The 17,885-nt window shown below is 48.6% G+C and overlaps 1 protein-coding gene across 1 annotated transcript in view; it reads right to left on the bottom strand.

Moving 5' to 3' along the window:
* Window positions 1-17,885, bottom strand: part of LOC123578484 (translation initiation factor IF-2-like) — a 39,650-nt gene that overhangs the window by 20,257 nt on the left and 1,508 nt on the right. The window lies entirely within an intron of this gene.

Here is a 17,885-nt window from a genome sequence, read left to right as displayed (position 1 = left end):
ATAAATAAATAAATAAGTTTCCTTATTGCCTGACAACCCAGTGCCACATCCTTGAAACAGTAGAGTGACCTTCCTCTAAGAACTCAGCCACCTTAATAGTGACACTTTGCTAAGGGCAAAAGGCAATCTGAACTTAACATCATCCTGACCTCCAGGGGCCTGTAAGTCTACTTTAACATATAAAAATTCCTTTGGAAACTTCCTTTCTCTCTACCCACCAAGATATGTGTTAAAAATCATCCCCCAAGCATATGACCCAGATAGACATCTGAAGGGTCTCATGACTGAGGTTTTACTGACCTTTTCCTAACAGTAACCAATGACCTTTTCCTAACAGCAGCTAGCCCCTCAAGGTCCTGGAAACCTTGTTTCCAAAATTCCTTACAGACTTACCCTATGCCTGACCCTCTCCCAACTTGAAACTATATAATCAGTTACCTGTCACAACCCCTATGCAGCTCTTTCTGCCCACGGGTCCTGTCCCTGTGCTTTAATAAAACCACCTTTAGGGGCACCTGGGTGGCGCAGTTGGTTAAGCGTCCGACTTCAGCCAGGTCACGATCTCGCAGTCTGTGAGTTCGAGCCCCGCGTCGGGCTCTGGGCTGATGGCTCAGAGCCTGGAGCCTGTTTCCGATTCTGTGTCTCCCTCTCTCTCTGACCCTCCCCCGTTCATGCTCTGTCTCTCTCTGTCCCAAAAATAAATAAACGTTGAAAAAAAAAAAAAAAACAAACCACCTTTATGTGGGGCGCCTGGGTGGCTCAGTCGGTTGAGCGTCTGGCTTCGGCTCAGTCATATTCTCGCAGTCTGTGAGTTCGAGCCTCGCGTTGGGCTCTGTGCTGATAGCTCAGAGCCTAGAGCCTGCTTCAGACTCTGTGTCCCCCTCTCTCTCTGCCCCTCCCCCACTCATGCTCGGTATCTCTCTGTCTCAGAAATAAATAAACATTAAAAAAAAAAAACAAAAAACCCACCTTTATGCACCGAAGACGTCTCAAGAATTCTTTCTTGGGGAGCAGCTGGGTGGTTCAGTTCGTGGGCTCCCGACTCTCAATTTTGGCTCAGGTCACGATCTCACGGTTCGTGGGTTCAAGCCCCAGGTAGGGCTCCGTGCTGACAGCACTGAGCCTGCTTTGGATTCTCTGTCTTCCTCACTCTCTGTCTCTCTCCTGCTTTCTGTCTCTCTCTCTCTCATAATGGATAAGATAAACGTTAAAAAAAATACATATTTTAAAAAAAGAATTCTTCCTTGTCCATGGGCTCCAAACCCCGACATTTTCCACATCAAAAAGGACAGGCACTCTCAGCTCCTAGCAATGGAGCCAAGGTGGATACAAGGCTGCCATAACTTCACATTGTTTTGAGAAGCCAGAAACCCAGTCTTTATAGTGAAATTTCCAGATTGCAAACACTACCACCCCCAAACAAAACGTGTTCACGGGCTTCAGTTTGCAGCCTCCGGGCAGGGTTTTAGGCGGCAAGATCAGAGCTAGGCATTGGCCCAGTGATGCTGGTGACTGGTGGGGAAAATGGCCTGGAGGGGTCCACAGTGGAGGCAGGGATGCAGTTGTTGACCTGGGTCTGAGTCAGGGGTGGGATAAAAAGAAAAGGAGAGCTCGGAGAGGGGTAAGGTTGCTGGACAAAATAGAGAACCCCCCAGTTAAATCTGAATTTCAGATTGGGCGCCTGGGTGGTTCTGTCAGTTAAGCATCCGACTTTGGCTCAGGTCATGATCTCACGGTGGGTGGGTTTGGGTTCGTGAGTTCAAGCCCCTCATTGGGCTCTGTGCTGACAGCTCATAGCCTGGAGCCTGCTTTGGATTCTGTGTCTCCCTCTCTCTCTGCCCCTCCTCTGCTTGCACACTCTCTCTCTCTCTCTCACCCTCAAAAATACATATTTTAAAAAATCTGAATTTCAGATAAATAAAAAATTTTTTTTATTATTTATATTTTGAGAGACAGAGCACAAGAGGGGAAGGGGCAAAGAGAGAAGGAGTCACAGAATCTGAAGCAGGCTCCAGGCTCTGAGCTGTCAGCACAGAGCCTGACACAGTGCTCAAACTCACAAACTGTGAGATCATGACCTGAGCCGAAAGCAAACGGTTAACTGACTGAGCCACCCAGGCGCCCCTAAAAATTAAAAAGCAAATAAATAAATAATTTTTAAAGTAAATGTTTATTCAGTTTTTTAGTTTTTTAAAAATGTTTATTTATTTTTGAGAGAGAGGGAGAGGCAGAGCACAAGCAGGAGAGGGGCAGAGGCAGATAGGGAGACAGAATCCAAAGCAGGCTTCAGGCTCTGAGCTGTCAGCACAGAGGCCGACACAGGGCTCGAACTCACAAACTGTGAGATCATGACCTGAGCTGAAAGCGAATGGTTAACTGACTGAGCCACCCAGACGCCCCTATTCATTTTTTTTAAATAATTAATTTATTTTGAGAGAGAGAAGAGTGAGCAGGGGAGGGGCAGAGAGAGAGGAGAGAGAAAGAATCTGAAACAGGTTACAAACTGCCAGCAAAGAGCCTGATGCGGGGCTCGAACCCACAAATCATAAGATCATGACCTGAGCTGAAGTCAGATGCTTAACCAACTGAGCCACTCAGGCACCCCAGGAAAATCTTTTTAGTTTCAAAAAATGATACAAAAAAATAACTCCTTGTTCATCTGAGGTTCCAATTCAGAAGGTATTCTGTAATTTTATTTGCAAAATAAACCTGGCCACCCAGGACCGGGGTCCTATGGCAAAGAACCTGACACGTGGGCAGCAGTGCTGTAAGGTGTCCAGCAAAGGTCAGGGAAGCAGCGCCTCCCTCGGGTACCTGGTGAGGGCTGCTGGGCCCTTTTAACCCAGGCCACCGTCCAGGATGAAACAGCCAGTTGAATCCCAGATGTCAGCAACCCCCACTCCCCCGCCCCCACCTCCTTGCCCCAGGCCATTGTTGCAGGGTGACCCTCAGGCTGGGCTCTGGAGTGGCAAGGAGACTGAGTCCATGGAGATGAGGAGGAATAGGGGAACCTTCCTTTCCCCAGGGCCTCTTCCTGCAGCACAGCCTGGCACTGTCTGCCTTCCCTCCCCCTGCTTAGGAAGATGGTTCCCCCATCACTCTGATCACCTTTGCTGGACGGGGCTGGTGGGCAGGCTGAGTGTTGTGCGGGGCTTGTGGGCAGGCTGGGTGTTGTGCGAGTGGGGTCTGCACCAGGTTTCCTCCTCCCCTCTGCCCACCTGGCTGGCTCCTCATCCTCCTAGACCTGCCTTCAAGAGGAGCAGTCCCTTCAGCCTTAACCTTGAGCTTGGTTCTCTCTCCTGACGATCTCATTCGGGGCTTCAGTGACCATCTGTAGGCTGAGGACTAAAGCAGGACATTTTTTTTTTATCCTGCCTACTTAAACCCCAAGGGTATTCTGACCTGCTGTACTGGGGGTCCCCTCAGCCTACTCACCTCCTCTCCTCTCTCTGACCCTTCCTCCCTCCCTCTCTCTCTCTGCCCTTCCCCTTGGTCCCTCCTTCTCCCCTCTCCTTCCCTCTCTCCCCTCTCCTTCTCCCTCTCTCCTAGTGTTCCTCAACTATTCTTTTCTTGTAATGTTTATTTATTTATTTTGAGAGAAAGAGAGGGAGAGAGAGAATCCCAAGACACAGGGCTCCATCCCATGAACCCGTGAGATCATGACCTGAGCCAAAATAGAGTCAGATGCTTAACCGCTTAACTGACTGAACCACGCAGATGCCCCTTCCTCAACTATTCTTTCCTATCTCTCTCTCCATTTCTGTCTTATTCCCAAAACTGCTCCAAAATTTCTTCTGGATTCCCTAAGAAATGTAGACAAACTATGACAGCTCCACCCAACAATGGAAAATAAAATTGATAGGTAAACCTGCAGGGTAAAATTTATGATTGCCTTAAAATTCTTGGAAAAGTCAGCTCTGCTTGACATAATGGAGAGCTGCAAAACTCAATCCAGGAGACTGGAACTCGTAGAAATACAAGCTGCAAAAGTATGTATAAACTGACTGATGAAGAAAATTTTGTTTAAAAACTAGACTGAATAAAATTAAATTAAGAACTGATAGCCATGGGGCTCCTGGGTGGCTCAGTCAGTTAAGCATCGGGCTCTCAGTTTTGGTTCAGGTCATGATCTCGTGGTTTTGTAGGTTTGAACCCCGCATCCGGCTCTGTGCTGACAGCGCAAAGCCTGCTTGGGGTTCTCTGTCTCCCTCTCTTTCTGCCCCTCCCCTGCTCGCATTCTCTCTGTTTCTCTCAAAATGAATAAACTTCAAAACAAACAAAGAAACAAAAACACACCTGGTTAGAATGGCTGTGATCAAAAAGACAAAAAATAACAAGAACTGATGAGGATGTGAAGAGGGAACCTCTGTGCACTGTTTGTGGGAATATAAACTGAGGCAGCCACTACGGAAGACAGTACGGAAATTCCTCGATGAATTAAAAATAGAACTACCATACCATCCAGGCATTCTACTTCTGGGTATTTCTCTGAAGAAAATGAAAACACTAACTTAGAAAGACATATGGACCCCCAGGCTCATGGCGGCATTATTTACCATAACCAAAGGAAGGAAGAAGCCTAAGTGTCCATCAATGGATGAATGGGTAAAGAAAATGTGAAATACATGTACCATAAAATAGCCAGAAAAAAAAAGGGATTCTTGCCATCTGTGGCAACATAGGTGGATCCTGACAACAATACACTAAGTGAAACAAGTCAGAGAGAGAAAGACAAATACCATACAATCTCACTTATATATGGTATCTAAAAAAAAAACATAACAGGGGCACCTGGGTGGCTCAATCAGTTAAAGCGTCCAACTTCAGCTCAGGTCATGATCTCGCGGTTCGTGAGTTCGAGCCCTGCATCGAGCTCTGTGCTGACAGCTCAGAGCCTGGAGCCTGCTTTGAATTCTGTGTCTCCCTCTCTGCCCCTCCCCTGCTCTCTCTCTCTCTCTCTCTGTTCTCCCCAGCTCACACTCTCTCTCAAAAGTATATAAAATATTTTTTAAAAATTAAGAAAAAAGAATAAACATTAAAAAAAAGTTTTAATAAAAAAAAAAATAAAAAACAAAAGCAAACATGAAACCAAGCTCAAAAATAGAAAGAACAGACTGGTGGTTGCCAGAAGCAGGGAGGGGAGGGTGGCTGAAAAGGGTGAAGGGGGTCAAATGGTACAAACTTCTAGTTATAAAATGAGTAAGTCATGGGGATAAACAGTATTGAGTATAGCATGGGGACTATAGTTGTGAATATTGTACTGCATACTTGAAAGTTGCTAAAAGAGTACATCCTAAAATTTCTCATCACAAGAAAAAAAAATCTGTAACTACGTATGGTGACAGATATTAACTAGATTTATCATAGTGATCATTTTGCAATATATACAAATTTGAAGCATTATGTTGTATACCTATAACTACCATAATGTATGTCAATTCTACTTCAATAGAAAAAAAGTTAATTTGTGGGGCATCTGGGTGGCTCAGTCAGTTCGGTGTCCGACTCTTGATCTCAGGTCAGGTCTTGATCTCAGGGTTGTGAGTGCAAATTCATGGCATGGAGCCTACTTAAAAAAATCAAATCGAAATATTTCCATTCAAAGAAACCACAGGGTTAAAATGCCCCTCATCTGTTGAAGACTAACAATTTTATATAACTGACTGATCTCCAGACATAAATACACAGCTGCTCATGGAACATTCTCACCAAGACATCCCAAAGCCTCATCAAATATAGACGTCCGGGGCGCCTGGGTGGCTCAGTCGGTCCTACTCCAGCTCAGGTCATGATCTCACGGTTCATGAGTTCAAGCCCCACATCAGGCTCACTGCTGTCAGCACAGAGCCCACTTTGGATCCTCTGTCTCCCAATCTCTGCCCCTCCCTCACTTGTGTGCTCTCACTCTCTCTCTCTCTCTCTAAGAAATAAACATTTAAAAATATATATGTATAGATGCCCAAAACCAAACTGTTGATTTTCTCTATTAAACTGTTCTTCCTCTCAGACACCTGTCTTAGATGTCAGGACCATCACCCATTCAGTCACTCATGGCCAAGACCAACAACATGGGAATTGCTGCACTGAGGTCCAGGAGAGGATGGGATTTCAGACAGATGACCCTGATACTTGAGGCTGCAGTCGCCCTGGAAGCTTGTGCCAATTGGAAAGACGTGGCTGGGAGGGCGAGCTCACCTCTCATGGCCTTGCACAACTGGAGACAAAAATCAGAGTCAGGATGGGGCACCTGGCTGGCTCAGGCAATAGAGCGTGCAACTTTTGTTTTTTTTTTTAAGTTTACTTATTTATTTTGAGAGCAAGAGAGCATGAACAGGGGAGGGGGAGAGAGAGAGAGAGAGAGAGAGAGAGAGAGAGAGAGAGGGAGAGGGAGAATCCCAAGCAGGCTCCGTGCTCAGCACAGAGCCCAATGTGGGGCTCGATCTCACAACCCTGAGGTCATGACCTGAGCCGAAATCAAGAGCTGGACGCTCAACTGACTGAGCCACCCAGGCGCCCCTTTTCCTCTTCTCATAAGGACACCAGTCCTATTGGACTAGGACCCCATCCTTATGACCTCACTAAATCTTAATTCCCTTCATTACCAGGCCCACTGGAGGTTAGGGCTTTAATGTGTGGATTTGGGAGGGACACAGTTCCATCGCTAACAGCCCGGGACACAGAATTCAGCCCAGGGGCTGAGCGTGATGAGATCACCACTTCCCTCAGCAGGATAAAATCCCCTGGTGACCCCAAACTCGCCCCTGATGCGGCTACAGCTTCAGGTTTCCCCCCAACCCCAGCTCCAGACATACTATTCTCTCTGAGTCACCTCCACCTGTACCCGCCCACTTCAGGGCCCCACATGTGTCCCTCGGCCAGCATACCCTCACCCTGACCCCTAAAGGTCTTCCTGACCCCCCACACCAGGTCTGGCCCCTGGTTACCCCCCTTTGTGGCACCACTTTGACCACTGGCATGTCCTTTTTTTTTTTTTTTTTTACATTTATTTATTTAGAGAGACAAAGAGAGTGGAGGATGGGGCAGAGAGAGAGAGAGAGATACCAAGCAGGCTCCGCACTGCCAGAGTGGAGCCCATTGTGGGGCTCGAACTCATAAACCGTGAGATCATGACCTGAGCTGAAGTCAGAGAATGTGTGACTCTTGATCTCCAGGTTGTGAGGTCGAGTCCCACACTGGGTGTAGAGATTACTTAAAAATAAAATCTTTAAGAGGCAACTGGGTGGCTCAGTCAGTCACCTGACCCTTGATTTCAGCTCAGGTCATGATTCCAGGGTCGTTGGATAGAGCCCCATTACCAGCTCCTCACTGAGCATGGAGCCTGCTTGGGATTCTCTCTCTCTCTTTCTCTCTCTCTCTCTCTCTCTCTCTCCTCCTCTGCCCCTCTCTCCAACTTGCATTCTCTCTCTCTCTAAAATAAAAAAAAAATGAAAAATGAAGAAAAAAAACAAAGTCAGGGGCCTGCCAAAGGTAGGGGACCAATAAACACTACGTTGGGTTAAGCCCCACAGGACTGCACCCTAGAAGTAAAGCTGAACTGAAAACCAGCCCTTCCCTGAATAGTAGTCCCACTCTGAGTCATCCTGAGGCAACATCATGCCCTAAGTATGAACTAACATGATCTCAGTTTGCTAATCCCTCCAGGCACCTGGCAAAGGCAATAGAAAATTCTTTTTGGCAAATGACAAAAATCACCCCACTGCAAATTATTCCTACAAATAATATCACAACTGTAATATTCAACGTACAGAAACAACCAGACATGTGAGAGAAAGCAAGATTCCTTGAACTAAAACCATCAGAAACAACAGTCAACAGAAATACAACTGGAAGAATTCTGGACTATAAAACAAATTACATGTACTCTGTTCAAAAAATTAAATACCAAAGGGGCACCCAGGTGGCTCTGTCGGTTGAGTGTCCGACTTCAGCTCAGGTCATGATCTCAAAGTTCATGAGTTTGAGCCCCGCATCGGGCTCCGTACTGACAGTTCAGAGTCTGGAACCTGCTTCGGATTCTGTGTCTCCCTCTCTCTCTGCCCCTCTCTCACTCACACTTTGTCTCTCTCTCTCTCAAAAATAAATAAGCATTTAAAAAAAAAAAAAGAAATTAAATAACAAAATTGAAACTTCCAGCAAGGAATAGGAAACTATATAAAATTATATAGCACATGTATAAAAGGAGTAAGTGGAAACTAAAAAGTAAATTATAGGGGCGCCTGGGTGGCTCAATTGGTTAAGTGACTGACTCTTGGTTTTCGGCTCAGGTCATGATCTCATGGTTTCGTGAGTTCGAGCCCCGCATTGAGCTCTGTGCTAACAGTGCGGAGCCTGCTTGGGATTCTCTGTCTCCCTCTCTCTCTGCCCCTCCCCCACTTGCACAGTCTCTGTCTCTCAAAATAAGTAAATAAATTTAAAAAAATAGCAGAATAAAAATAATAAAAATAAAAAGTAAATTATAAACTTAATGGGCTGGGGGCGCCTGGGTGGCGCAGGAGGTTAAGCGTCCGACTTCAGCCAGGTCACGATCTCGTGGTCCGTGAGTTCGAGCCCCGCGTCGGGCTCTGGGCTGATGGCTCAGAGCCTGGAGCCTGTTTCCGATTCTGTGTCTCCCTCTCTCTCTGCCCCTCCCCCATTCATGCTCTGTCTCTCTCTGTCCCAAAAATAAATAAAAACGTGGAAAAAAAATTTTTTTTTTTAAATAAATAAAAATAAACTTAATGGGCTGATTTTTTTAAGTTTATTTATTTTTAAGAAAGTACAAGCAGGAGAGAGGCAAAGAGAGAGGGAGAGAGAGAATTCCAAGCAGGCTCTACACCATAAGCGCTGAGCCCCACATGGGGCTCAAACCCATGAACTGTGAGATCATGATCTGAGCTGAAGTCGGATGCTTAACTGACTGAGTCACCCAGGTGCCCCATTAATGGACTGATTTCACAGCAGATTTGACATGGTTGAAGAATGAATCAGAGAAGTGGAAGACTGGTCAGAGGAAACAATCCAGAAAGAAGTATGGGGAGACAAAAAAAGGATGGAAAAAAAACAGAAGAAAAGGTTACAGATATGGAACCTACAGCAAGAAGGCCTCACATACATCTAGTTTCAGTCCCAGAGGAAAAGAAGAAAGAGAGAGCAGAATAGAGGCAATGTTTGAAAAGATGATGGTTGAGAATTTTCCAGAATGGGTACAAGATATCAATCTATAGATTTAAGAATTCAGATGGATCCCAAGTAATCTCACGATCCGTGAGATCCCGCTCTGCATCTGGCTCTGTGCTCACAGTGAGGAGCCTGCTTGGGATTCTTTCTCTCTGCCCCTCCCCTGCTCATGCGCTCGCTCTCTCTCTCTCTCTCTCTCCAAAATAAATAAATCAACATTTTTACAAAATGGATCCCAAGCAGAGTAAATAAAAAGAAGTCCATACCTTGACCCATCATGGTTGAAAATGTAGAAAATCCAAGACAAAGAGAATAGGAAAAGCATCCAGAGGAAAATGATAGCTAATAGTGCTGGTCATTTACCTCTTGTGTCTCAGATCACAGCTACAATCTGTTGTGTGGTTCTGGGCTAGGGTCTGCGAATGACATTTCCCAGGCCCCCTTGTCAGCTGACCTCCTGTTTGGTTCTGCCAGTGGGAGGCACTAAGGGAGATTAGCCGGCAGGGGAAGGGGATTCCTTCCTGTCTCTACTTCCTGCTGGCTTTACTTCACTGGCATCCAGCTCCTTTCAACACTCCCAGCACCAGCCACACCAACCCCCCTTGCAGGTCATAGCCCAAGCCATCAGGGTCCCTCTTCTGGGGGTCCCCAGAAGGGCTTCCTTCTCCAAGACTCTAAGTGCTGTTAACCCTGCCCCTTCCCTCTTCTCTTCCCAGGTCCAGGGGTAGAAACTATAAACCGGGGCAACCTCAGTACCCTCTTTTGCTCTTTGGGTCTTCCAAAATCTGTGCAATCCACTTTGTGTATTATTTCCCCTTTGTCTGAAAAAACTAGCATGGTTTACGTTTTCCTGAGTGGACCCTAAGGGATCCAGAACTCTCTAAAGGAGACACAGAGAACATGGTAGATAGCATCTTTGTTGTCAATTATTTGCCACCAATCCCTATGGGAAGCTAGTATGTTTCCACCCTGGTGACATCAGGCTTTGTCCAGTGACCTGCAAGGGTAATGACACGTGAGGGTAAGTAATGCCTGCTGCTACTTTTCAGTAAAGGCTTTAAGAGCCATCACATGATTTTGCCATGGCTCTTTTCCCTCCATGCCAGGAGCCAAGCATGTCCCAGGGAGGAGCTGCCGCTGACACCACAGGGCATGGAAAGTGAGCCAAAAATAAACCTTTGTTGTTGCAAGCCAAGGAGATGTAGGGGGATGTTTGTTACCGCAGCACACTCTAGCGAAACCTGCCTGATTCACACAATTTGACTGCATCTCACTCCTTAACAGCAAACATGGGAGCCAGCAGACGGTTAACCAGTAGCTTCAAAGTACTACAAGAAAATTACTGGGGCACCTGGGCGGCTCAGTCAGTTAAGCACCCAACTCTTCCTTTTGGCTCAGGTCATGATCTCACGGTTCATGAGTTTGAGCCCTGCATCGGGCTCTGTGGTGACAGTGCAGAGACTGCTTGGGATTCTCTCTCTCCCTCCCTCTCTCTGCACCTCCCCTGCATGCTCTCTCTCTCTCTCTCTCTCTCAAATAAATAAATAAACTTAAATTTTTTTTTTAAAAGAAAATTACCGCCAACTTAGAATTCTATACTCAGAGAAACTATCCTTCAAAAAGAGACACCAGAAAGACATTATCAGACAAAACCTGGGGGGTATGCCATCAGCAGACCACTGCACATTAAAAGAATCTAAAAACAATTTTTTTTGTTTGTTTTGCAGAGAGAAAATGATTGAGAAGGAAGATCATGGGCACAGGAAGGAATGAAGGACAAAAAACACAGCAAATATGCGGGTCAATCGAGCTGAAGACTGACCATATGAAAGAACAGTGGTAAATAAATACAGTGTGCAGTGCTTGCTGGATCCTGGACCAGAAAGGGGCGTGAGTGGAAAATCTGGTTGAACCCAAATGAAGCCTGCAGTTTATATTCCTGCACCACTGTTAACCTCTCTGCTGTCATCATTGTGTTGTGGTTATGTATGATGGTTTTACTTATTTATTTATTTATTTATTTATTTATTTATTTATTTATTTATTTTTGAGAGAGAGAGAGTATGAGAGGGGGAGGGGCAGAGAGAGACACATAGAATCCAAAGCAGGCTCCAGCCTCTGAGCTGTCAGCACAGTGCCCGATGTGGGGCTCAAACCCACAGACTGCGAGATCATGACCTGAGCTGAAGTCAGATGCTTAACCAACTGAGCCACCCAGGAGCCCCTTATGTGTGATGTTAACACAGGGAGAGGCTCAGTCAAGGATATCAACGAACTTCACTACTTTTGCAACTTTTCTCTACATCTAAAACTACGTCCAAATAAAACAGAATCATCGGGGTCTGTATTGCTGGGTGGTAACCTCTGCCCAATCCTGCTTCCTCCCCTTTTCTTTCATAGATGTTCCAGCCCATAAATTCCTGTGCTCCGAACCCCACCCCAGTGTCTGCTTCCCAAAGGATGGACCCACGACAAGCTGTTTATTAGGTTGTGTGACCTTCCCACTGGCTCATCAGGTGAACTAACCCCACCAGCCTGGAAAGCCCCCTGGGGCTGGCAGCTGTATGCAGAATAAGAGGCAGGTACAGGGAGTGACCCCCACGATGTCCACACCGCACAGGGCATGACCTGCCAAGGGCATGATAAACACGTGCCTGGAGGACCTTGCCAACCACGTGAAGGTCTGTGTGTGGCCTGGATCTCCAAGGTGGTGGAGCTGGTGGGAGGAGAGCTGCTGCCCAGGTAGGTTCGGTCGGAGGGTGGGGTGGGGGCGTAGCAGCGCCAGGCAGGTGCGGGTATGTAGGAGCCTGTCTGGCTCTCCTGGGTGGGGCTGGGTAAATGTTTGGGTACATGGCTCTGTGAGGCGGGCCTGCCTCGGGTTGGGGCTGGAAGCCAGATGGGCAGGCTGTGTCGGGCACATGTACTCAGCAGGCTGAGGAAGCAGGAGAGTAGGAGCAAAGGAAAATCTCTGCCTCAGCAGAAGATACAGGGGAGACAGTGCTGATGTTCAGACTTCCAAGGTCGGGGGCACTTCACATAGCAAGGCCCAGGGCAGCGACGGCTGTGCCCCAGGCTTAGCTGACCAGCTGGACATGGGTAGCTGGGAGGGCGCATGAGGGGCTCACTGGGCGGGGCACCTGGGCAGCTCAGTCGGTAAGCATCCGACTTCGGCTCAGGTCATGATCTCGAGGTTCGTGGGTTCAAGCCCCACGTCAGGCCCTGTGCTGACAGCTCAGAGCCTGGAGCCTGCTTTGGATTCTGTGCCTCTCTCTCTCTCTGCCCCTCCTCCCTCAAAAATAAATAAAACATTTAAAAAACATTGAAACAGTGCACACTGGCATCTTAGCCAATTTCTCCACAGAGACATGAATCCCACAGGTGACAAAAGGTCACTTCTCTTCCTGGCCTTTCCTTCAGGGGAGAGCTTCCATTCTCTCTCAGGAGAGCAGTGTTGGTGGGCAGGGGGCCCAGCAGAGAGGCCCATCTGTGGGAGGCCATGCCTGGCGGACCCCAGGGAGTCTGAACCCTTCAGCTTCATCTTTGGCCATTGTACCTGAGCAACCACACACCCTTAAAATAAATGGCAGTTACAATTTAAAATGTGTGTCCACACTGAAATACTGCTGGATGAAATACCATAATGTCCGGACTTTGCTTTCATGTAACCTGTGAGCGGGGGAGGGGCCAGGGCGTGGAGGGAACATTTATACGGAGGTGAATAAAACCCTAAAGCAGGGTGATGAAGACCTGGGAGGGTTTTTATTCTCCTCTATGGGCCTTTGTGCATATTTGGAAATTTCTGTAATTAAGCTTTAAAAGTAATCTGGATGAAGTCCTTGCTCAAAACAAAATGACTGGCCCCCTACTAGTGTCTTTTAGGTAACCCTGGAACATAAGGATCCAAGTTCACTTCAGTGTACAACTTTTTTTCTTTCTTTTGTTTTATGAAATTGCTTTTTAGAAAGAGAGTGTGAGCAGGAGCGAGGGGCAGAGGGAGAGAGAGGCAGACACAGAATCTGAAGCAGCTCCAGGCCCTGAGCTGTCAGCACAGAGCCCGACACCGGGCTCAAACCCACAGACCCTGAGACCATGACCTGAGCCGAAGTTGGACGCTCACCCGACTGAGCCACCCAGGAGCCCCTTTCTTGTGCTTTTTGAGTGTAGCTGACACACAATGTTGTATCAGTTTCAGGTGTACAGCATAGCGGCCTGACTTTTTTTCTTCCTTCATGAATTTTGTAAATTGTGGTAAGATACATCTAACGTGTAATTTACTGTCTTAACCATTTGCAAGCGTGCAGTTCAGTGGTGTTAAAGCACATTCACATGGTTGTGCAACCGATTTCTAGAATCTCTTCATCTGGTCAATGCACGGTTTTGCAGTGACTTCCCCAGACTTCTTGCAATTTCCCCCCCACCCCCTTTCCCACCCATAAATCCCTTGGACAGAGGGACTGGAGGCCAGGTCTCCCAAATTCCAGAGCAAAGTGCCCTGTTAACCATCTGGGCGGCAGATGTGGGGCCAGGCCAGCTGGCCGGTGACCAGCAGGTGGGCCAGTTGGGTCGCCTGGACTTCCGGCGGTGTTGGCACTGCCGTCCTGGCTGGCTCCTGCAGGTCTGAGCTCTCTGCCCCAGGGCAGGCCCCTGAGCAAGTCCTGGCAGCTGTCAGTTTCCACCCTACCCTGCAGGCTGGAGTTGTCCCGGTCATTGGGGGGGTGGGGGTGGGCAGGAGGGATGAACCGAGGCTCCTCCCTGGCACGGGTGACTCAGGAAGGGCAGTCCTGGGCCCGGGAGTCCACTTTCACCCCAGGGTGTGGGGCACTCTCCCCGGGGCGCGGTGTCAGGGCCCTACTGCCTCGATCCCGCCAGCCATGATGCCCAGCTATGACACAGATCTCCTGGAAGGGCTGGCAGCAGCTGGAACGGGCCCCTACCAGCCAGCCTGCTCTCTGCGAGGTATGAAATCTGCAGGCTACCTCTCCAGAAACGCCCCGCTCTCTTCCCTCCTCCCTCGGGCCAGGGCCTGGCTCTGCTCCAAGGGGACCAGAGAGGATGAGAGAAGGCAAGGAGTGAAGGGCAGGTGGGGGACACACAGCTGTCAAGCCCTTCCTTCACAGTGGTGCCATTTCATCCTCCAGGCGGCTCTGCGTGTTCACACGAGGAAACTGAGGCTCAGAGGGCACCAGGAAGTTACAGACTGGGGATTAGCGCCAGGCCTGCCTCTCTTCCTCCTTCTCCTGGTGAGAAAGAAGCCATACAGTGGCTTTTTGGCAGATGGTGTGTTGGAGCTGAACACGGCCAACTGTCAGGCCCTGGAGGAGGTCCTGGGGGTCTATTCATAGACCGGAGACCAGTCGCTGTGCGTTCAGGGCTTACTGTCTCCAGAAGGTGACAGACAGAAGATCCACAAATGCTGTACTGCTGCAGGGATGGAAGATGGGGGCAGTAACCTTGTCTTGGACGTGGGGCAAGGGACACAGCAGGTGCCATTAATGGGTGCTCCCAAGGACCAGCCCTAACAGATGAGGACACTGAGGCAGTTCCCAGTGCAGAGGTGCACAAGACAGGGGCAGAGGCCAGGCCCGAGGGGGGTATGGGACTAGTCCTAAAGCTGGGACGCCACCTTTCAAGAACACGAGGTTGGGGACAGAGTGTGTGGACTGGAATGCACCCTCTGGGGCAGAGTGGGTGACAGCTGGGAGCCCGTGCATGGGCATAACTGCTGCAATAGTCAAGGAGAAAGGTGACGAGGCCAGAGGTGGCAGGCAGAGAGAAGGGGACAGTCCCTAGTCACCATAGGTAGGCTCCGGGATTTAAAAAAAAAATTTTTTTTAAGTTTTTAAATTTATTTTGAGAGAGACAGAGACAATGCGAATGGGGGATGGGCAGACAGAGAGGGGGACAGAGAGAACCCCAAGCAGCCTCTGCGCTCCTAGCACAGAGCTGGATGCAGGGTTCAAACCCACGAAGCCACGAGATCATGACCTGAGTAGAAACCAAGAGTCGGATACTTAATCTACTGAGCCACCCGGGCGCCCCTAGGCTCTGGGATTTTGAAGTCCTGGCCACTCTCAGGCAGCAAGGATGCACCTACTCTCTAGCCCAGGGAGACAGATCAGAGACATCGAGAGTGCATGCTGGGTGGGGACACCACGTGGCGTCCCCGGCCACTTGAAGACAGGCCCCATGAAGCACTTTGTCCTTCTGACAAACTTGCCTCCTTTCCGCATCAGGAGAAGTGGAGACGGATAAACTAACATTTACAGATGGCCACCATCTGCCAGGAACTGTGTCGAGTGCTTCACATTACTTCACATGATCTCCTTTTCAAGGTGAGAAAACTGAGGTGCAAAGAGAGAAATTAAATGGTCCCAGGTCAGCCGATTCAGGAAGTGGGTGCAGCCAGGGAGCTTGCTTCCCTTCCCCTGGCCTGGTGCCCAAAGTGCCGTACCCCTTGGCATCACTGTGGCTGAACACAGTAAGCCCCATGTCTAGGAGGCAAGACACCCAGCTTCCAGGCCCAGCTCTGCCAGGAACTAGCTCTGATATGCGTTCTGGGGGAGTTTTTCCATCAGAGGAGGTTGGGCTGAGGGTACCCCAGGGTTCAATGTAATGCTCTACGGTTTATGCCCTAAGGTTCATGCTTGTGAATGTGCACAGGAAGGCATGAGGGTAGAGGGCACAGGGCATATGGAGGTGGACAAGGAGGAACTTTCTGGATTGGGACCAAAGCTGCCTCTCCCTTGGGGCAGTGGGTCCCCTCTGCCCTGCACTCCCCATCCAGGGGATCAGGACAAACTCAAAGGGCTCAGAGAAACCAGGCAGGACGGAGCACCTGCTAGGCCAGCTTCCCAGATTGGCGGGAGGGATGGGGGGGTGGTGGTGGTGATGTCCTTACCAGCCTGGAGTCTAGACCTATGCAGGAAGTGGGAGACAGATAGCCAGGCTGGAGGGGGCATGGTCAATTTTGTTTCTTTCTTTTTCTTAGCTTATTTTTTTATTTACTTTGAGAGAGAGCGCGAGCTGGGGAAGAGGGGAGAGGGAGAGAGAGAGAGAGAGAGAGAGAATATCCCAAGCAGGCTACACACTGCCAGTGCAGAGCCCAATGCAGGGCTCGAACTCATGAATCATGAGATCATGACCTGAGCTGAAATTTAGAGTCAGACCCTTAACCGACTCAGCCACCCAGGCGCCTCAATTTTGTTTCTCTAACGAGAGTTCTGTTAGAGGGATAGAGCCAGGCTGCTCTCTGCCCCTGCTCCAGCCCCCCTGCATTCTGCACCCAGTCCAGTTCAGTGAAGTGGTTCCAGCTCCCTATGCAGCAACCAAGGTACCCCTAGCCTCTGCTCTGCTCCCCTCCATTGTGCAGCCACTTTCCCAAGATTCCATTCAGCCAGGACCCTCCTGCCCTTCTCCCCTCCCCTCTCCTCCCTGTGTTTAACATCTCTAGGCTCCAGAGTATTTTCTGATTTCTTTCCCTCCTGTTGGGATGTTCCAAAATACTGAACACCCTTCCTCTCCCACCTCCCTCTGGCAGCCTGGTACAGAGAAAGAACATTGGACTTGGGGTGGGGGAGTGGTCAGAAGATCTTGGATAAGGTGCTGTGTTTTTTTTTTTTTTTTAATTAATTTACTTTTGAGATTAAGAGAGAGAGCACGCGAGCAGAAGAGGGGCAGAGAGAGGGGGGACAGAGGATCCGAAGCAGGCTCCGTGCTGACAGCAGAGAGTGCAATGCCAGGCTCGAACTCACGAACCATGAGATCATGAACTAAGCCGAAGTTGGACGTTTAACCTACTGAGCCACCTGGGCGCCCCTATAGGCTCTTGACAATGGTGAGCACCCTCCTCCCTGGAAATGCCTCCCACCGTTCAAGTACCACCTCAAAAGCGATTTCCCCAGTGAGGCCTTTCCACAGGTCCCCAAAACGGTAAAGTGTGTCCTTGTGCTAAATTTTTATCTGTCCCAGTGAGTAACCCTACCAGACTGGGGGCTCCTCAAGAGCTAATATCCAAAGTAGCAGTGATGCGTTTTCTTAGAGATGAATCCTCTTAAATTTGGCACCCCCATTGTTAGTAAACGGGTAAGGACAGCACAGAATCCAAGGGATTGCAAACTGGTGACCCATGAGCCAAGTCTGATCCACGGGTGACGTGCTTTCTTTTCTTAATTGTGGTTAAATTCACACAACGTCAAATTAACCATTTTAAAGCGTCCAATTCAATGGCATTTGGTACACTCACGATGTTGTGCAACCACCACCTCTCATGTTCCAAAACATTTCCTCATCCGAAAAGGAAACTCCATGCGCATTAAGCGTCACTCATTTCTCCCTCCCTACAGCCTCTGGCACCAATCTGCTTTGTGTCTCTAGGGATTTACCTACTTCATACAAGTGGAATGATACCACAGGGGGCCTTCTGTGCCTGGTTTATTACACTTAGCATAATTTTTTGGAGGTTCATCCATGCTGTAACAGGTATCAGAAGTTCATTCCTTTTTATGGTTGAATATTATTCCATGGCATTGATATACCACAATGTGTTCGTCCATTCATCAGTTGATGGGCAATGGACTGTGTCCACCTTTGGCTATTGTGAAGAGTCCCGCTATGACCATTGGTGTACAAATACTTGAGTCCCTATTTTCAAATTCTTTGGGGTATACACCTTTAAGTGGAATTGATGGGTCATTTGAGGACTCTGCTGA

This window comes from Leopardus geoffroyi, chromosome A1 (genome assembly GCF_018350155.1).
Source record: "Leopardus geoffroyi isolate Oge1 chromosome A1, O.geoffroyi_Oge1_pat1.0, whole genome shotgun sequence".
NCBI lineage: Eukaryota > Metazoa > Chordata > Mammalia > Carnivora > Felidae > Leopardus > Leopardus geoffroyi.
Note: the sequence above shows the minus strand (reverse complement) of the source record. Positions and strands in the feature narration are given on the sequence as shown.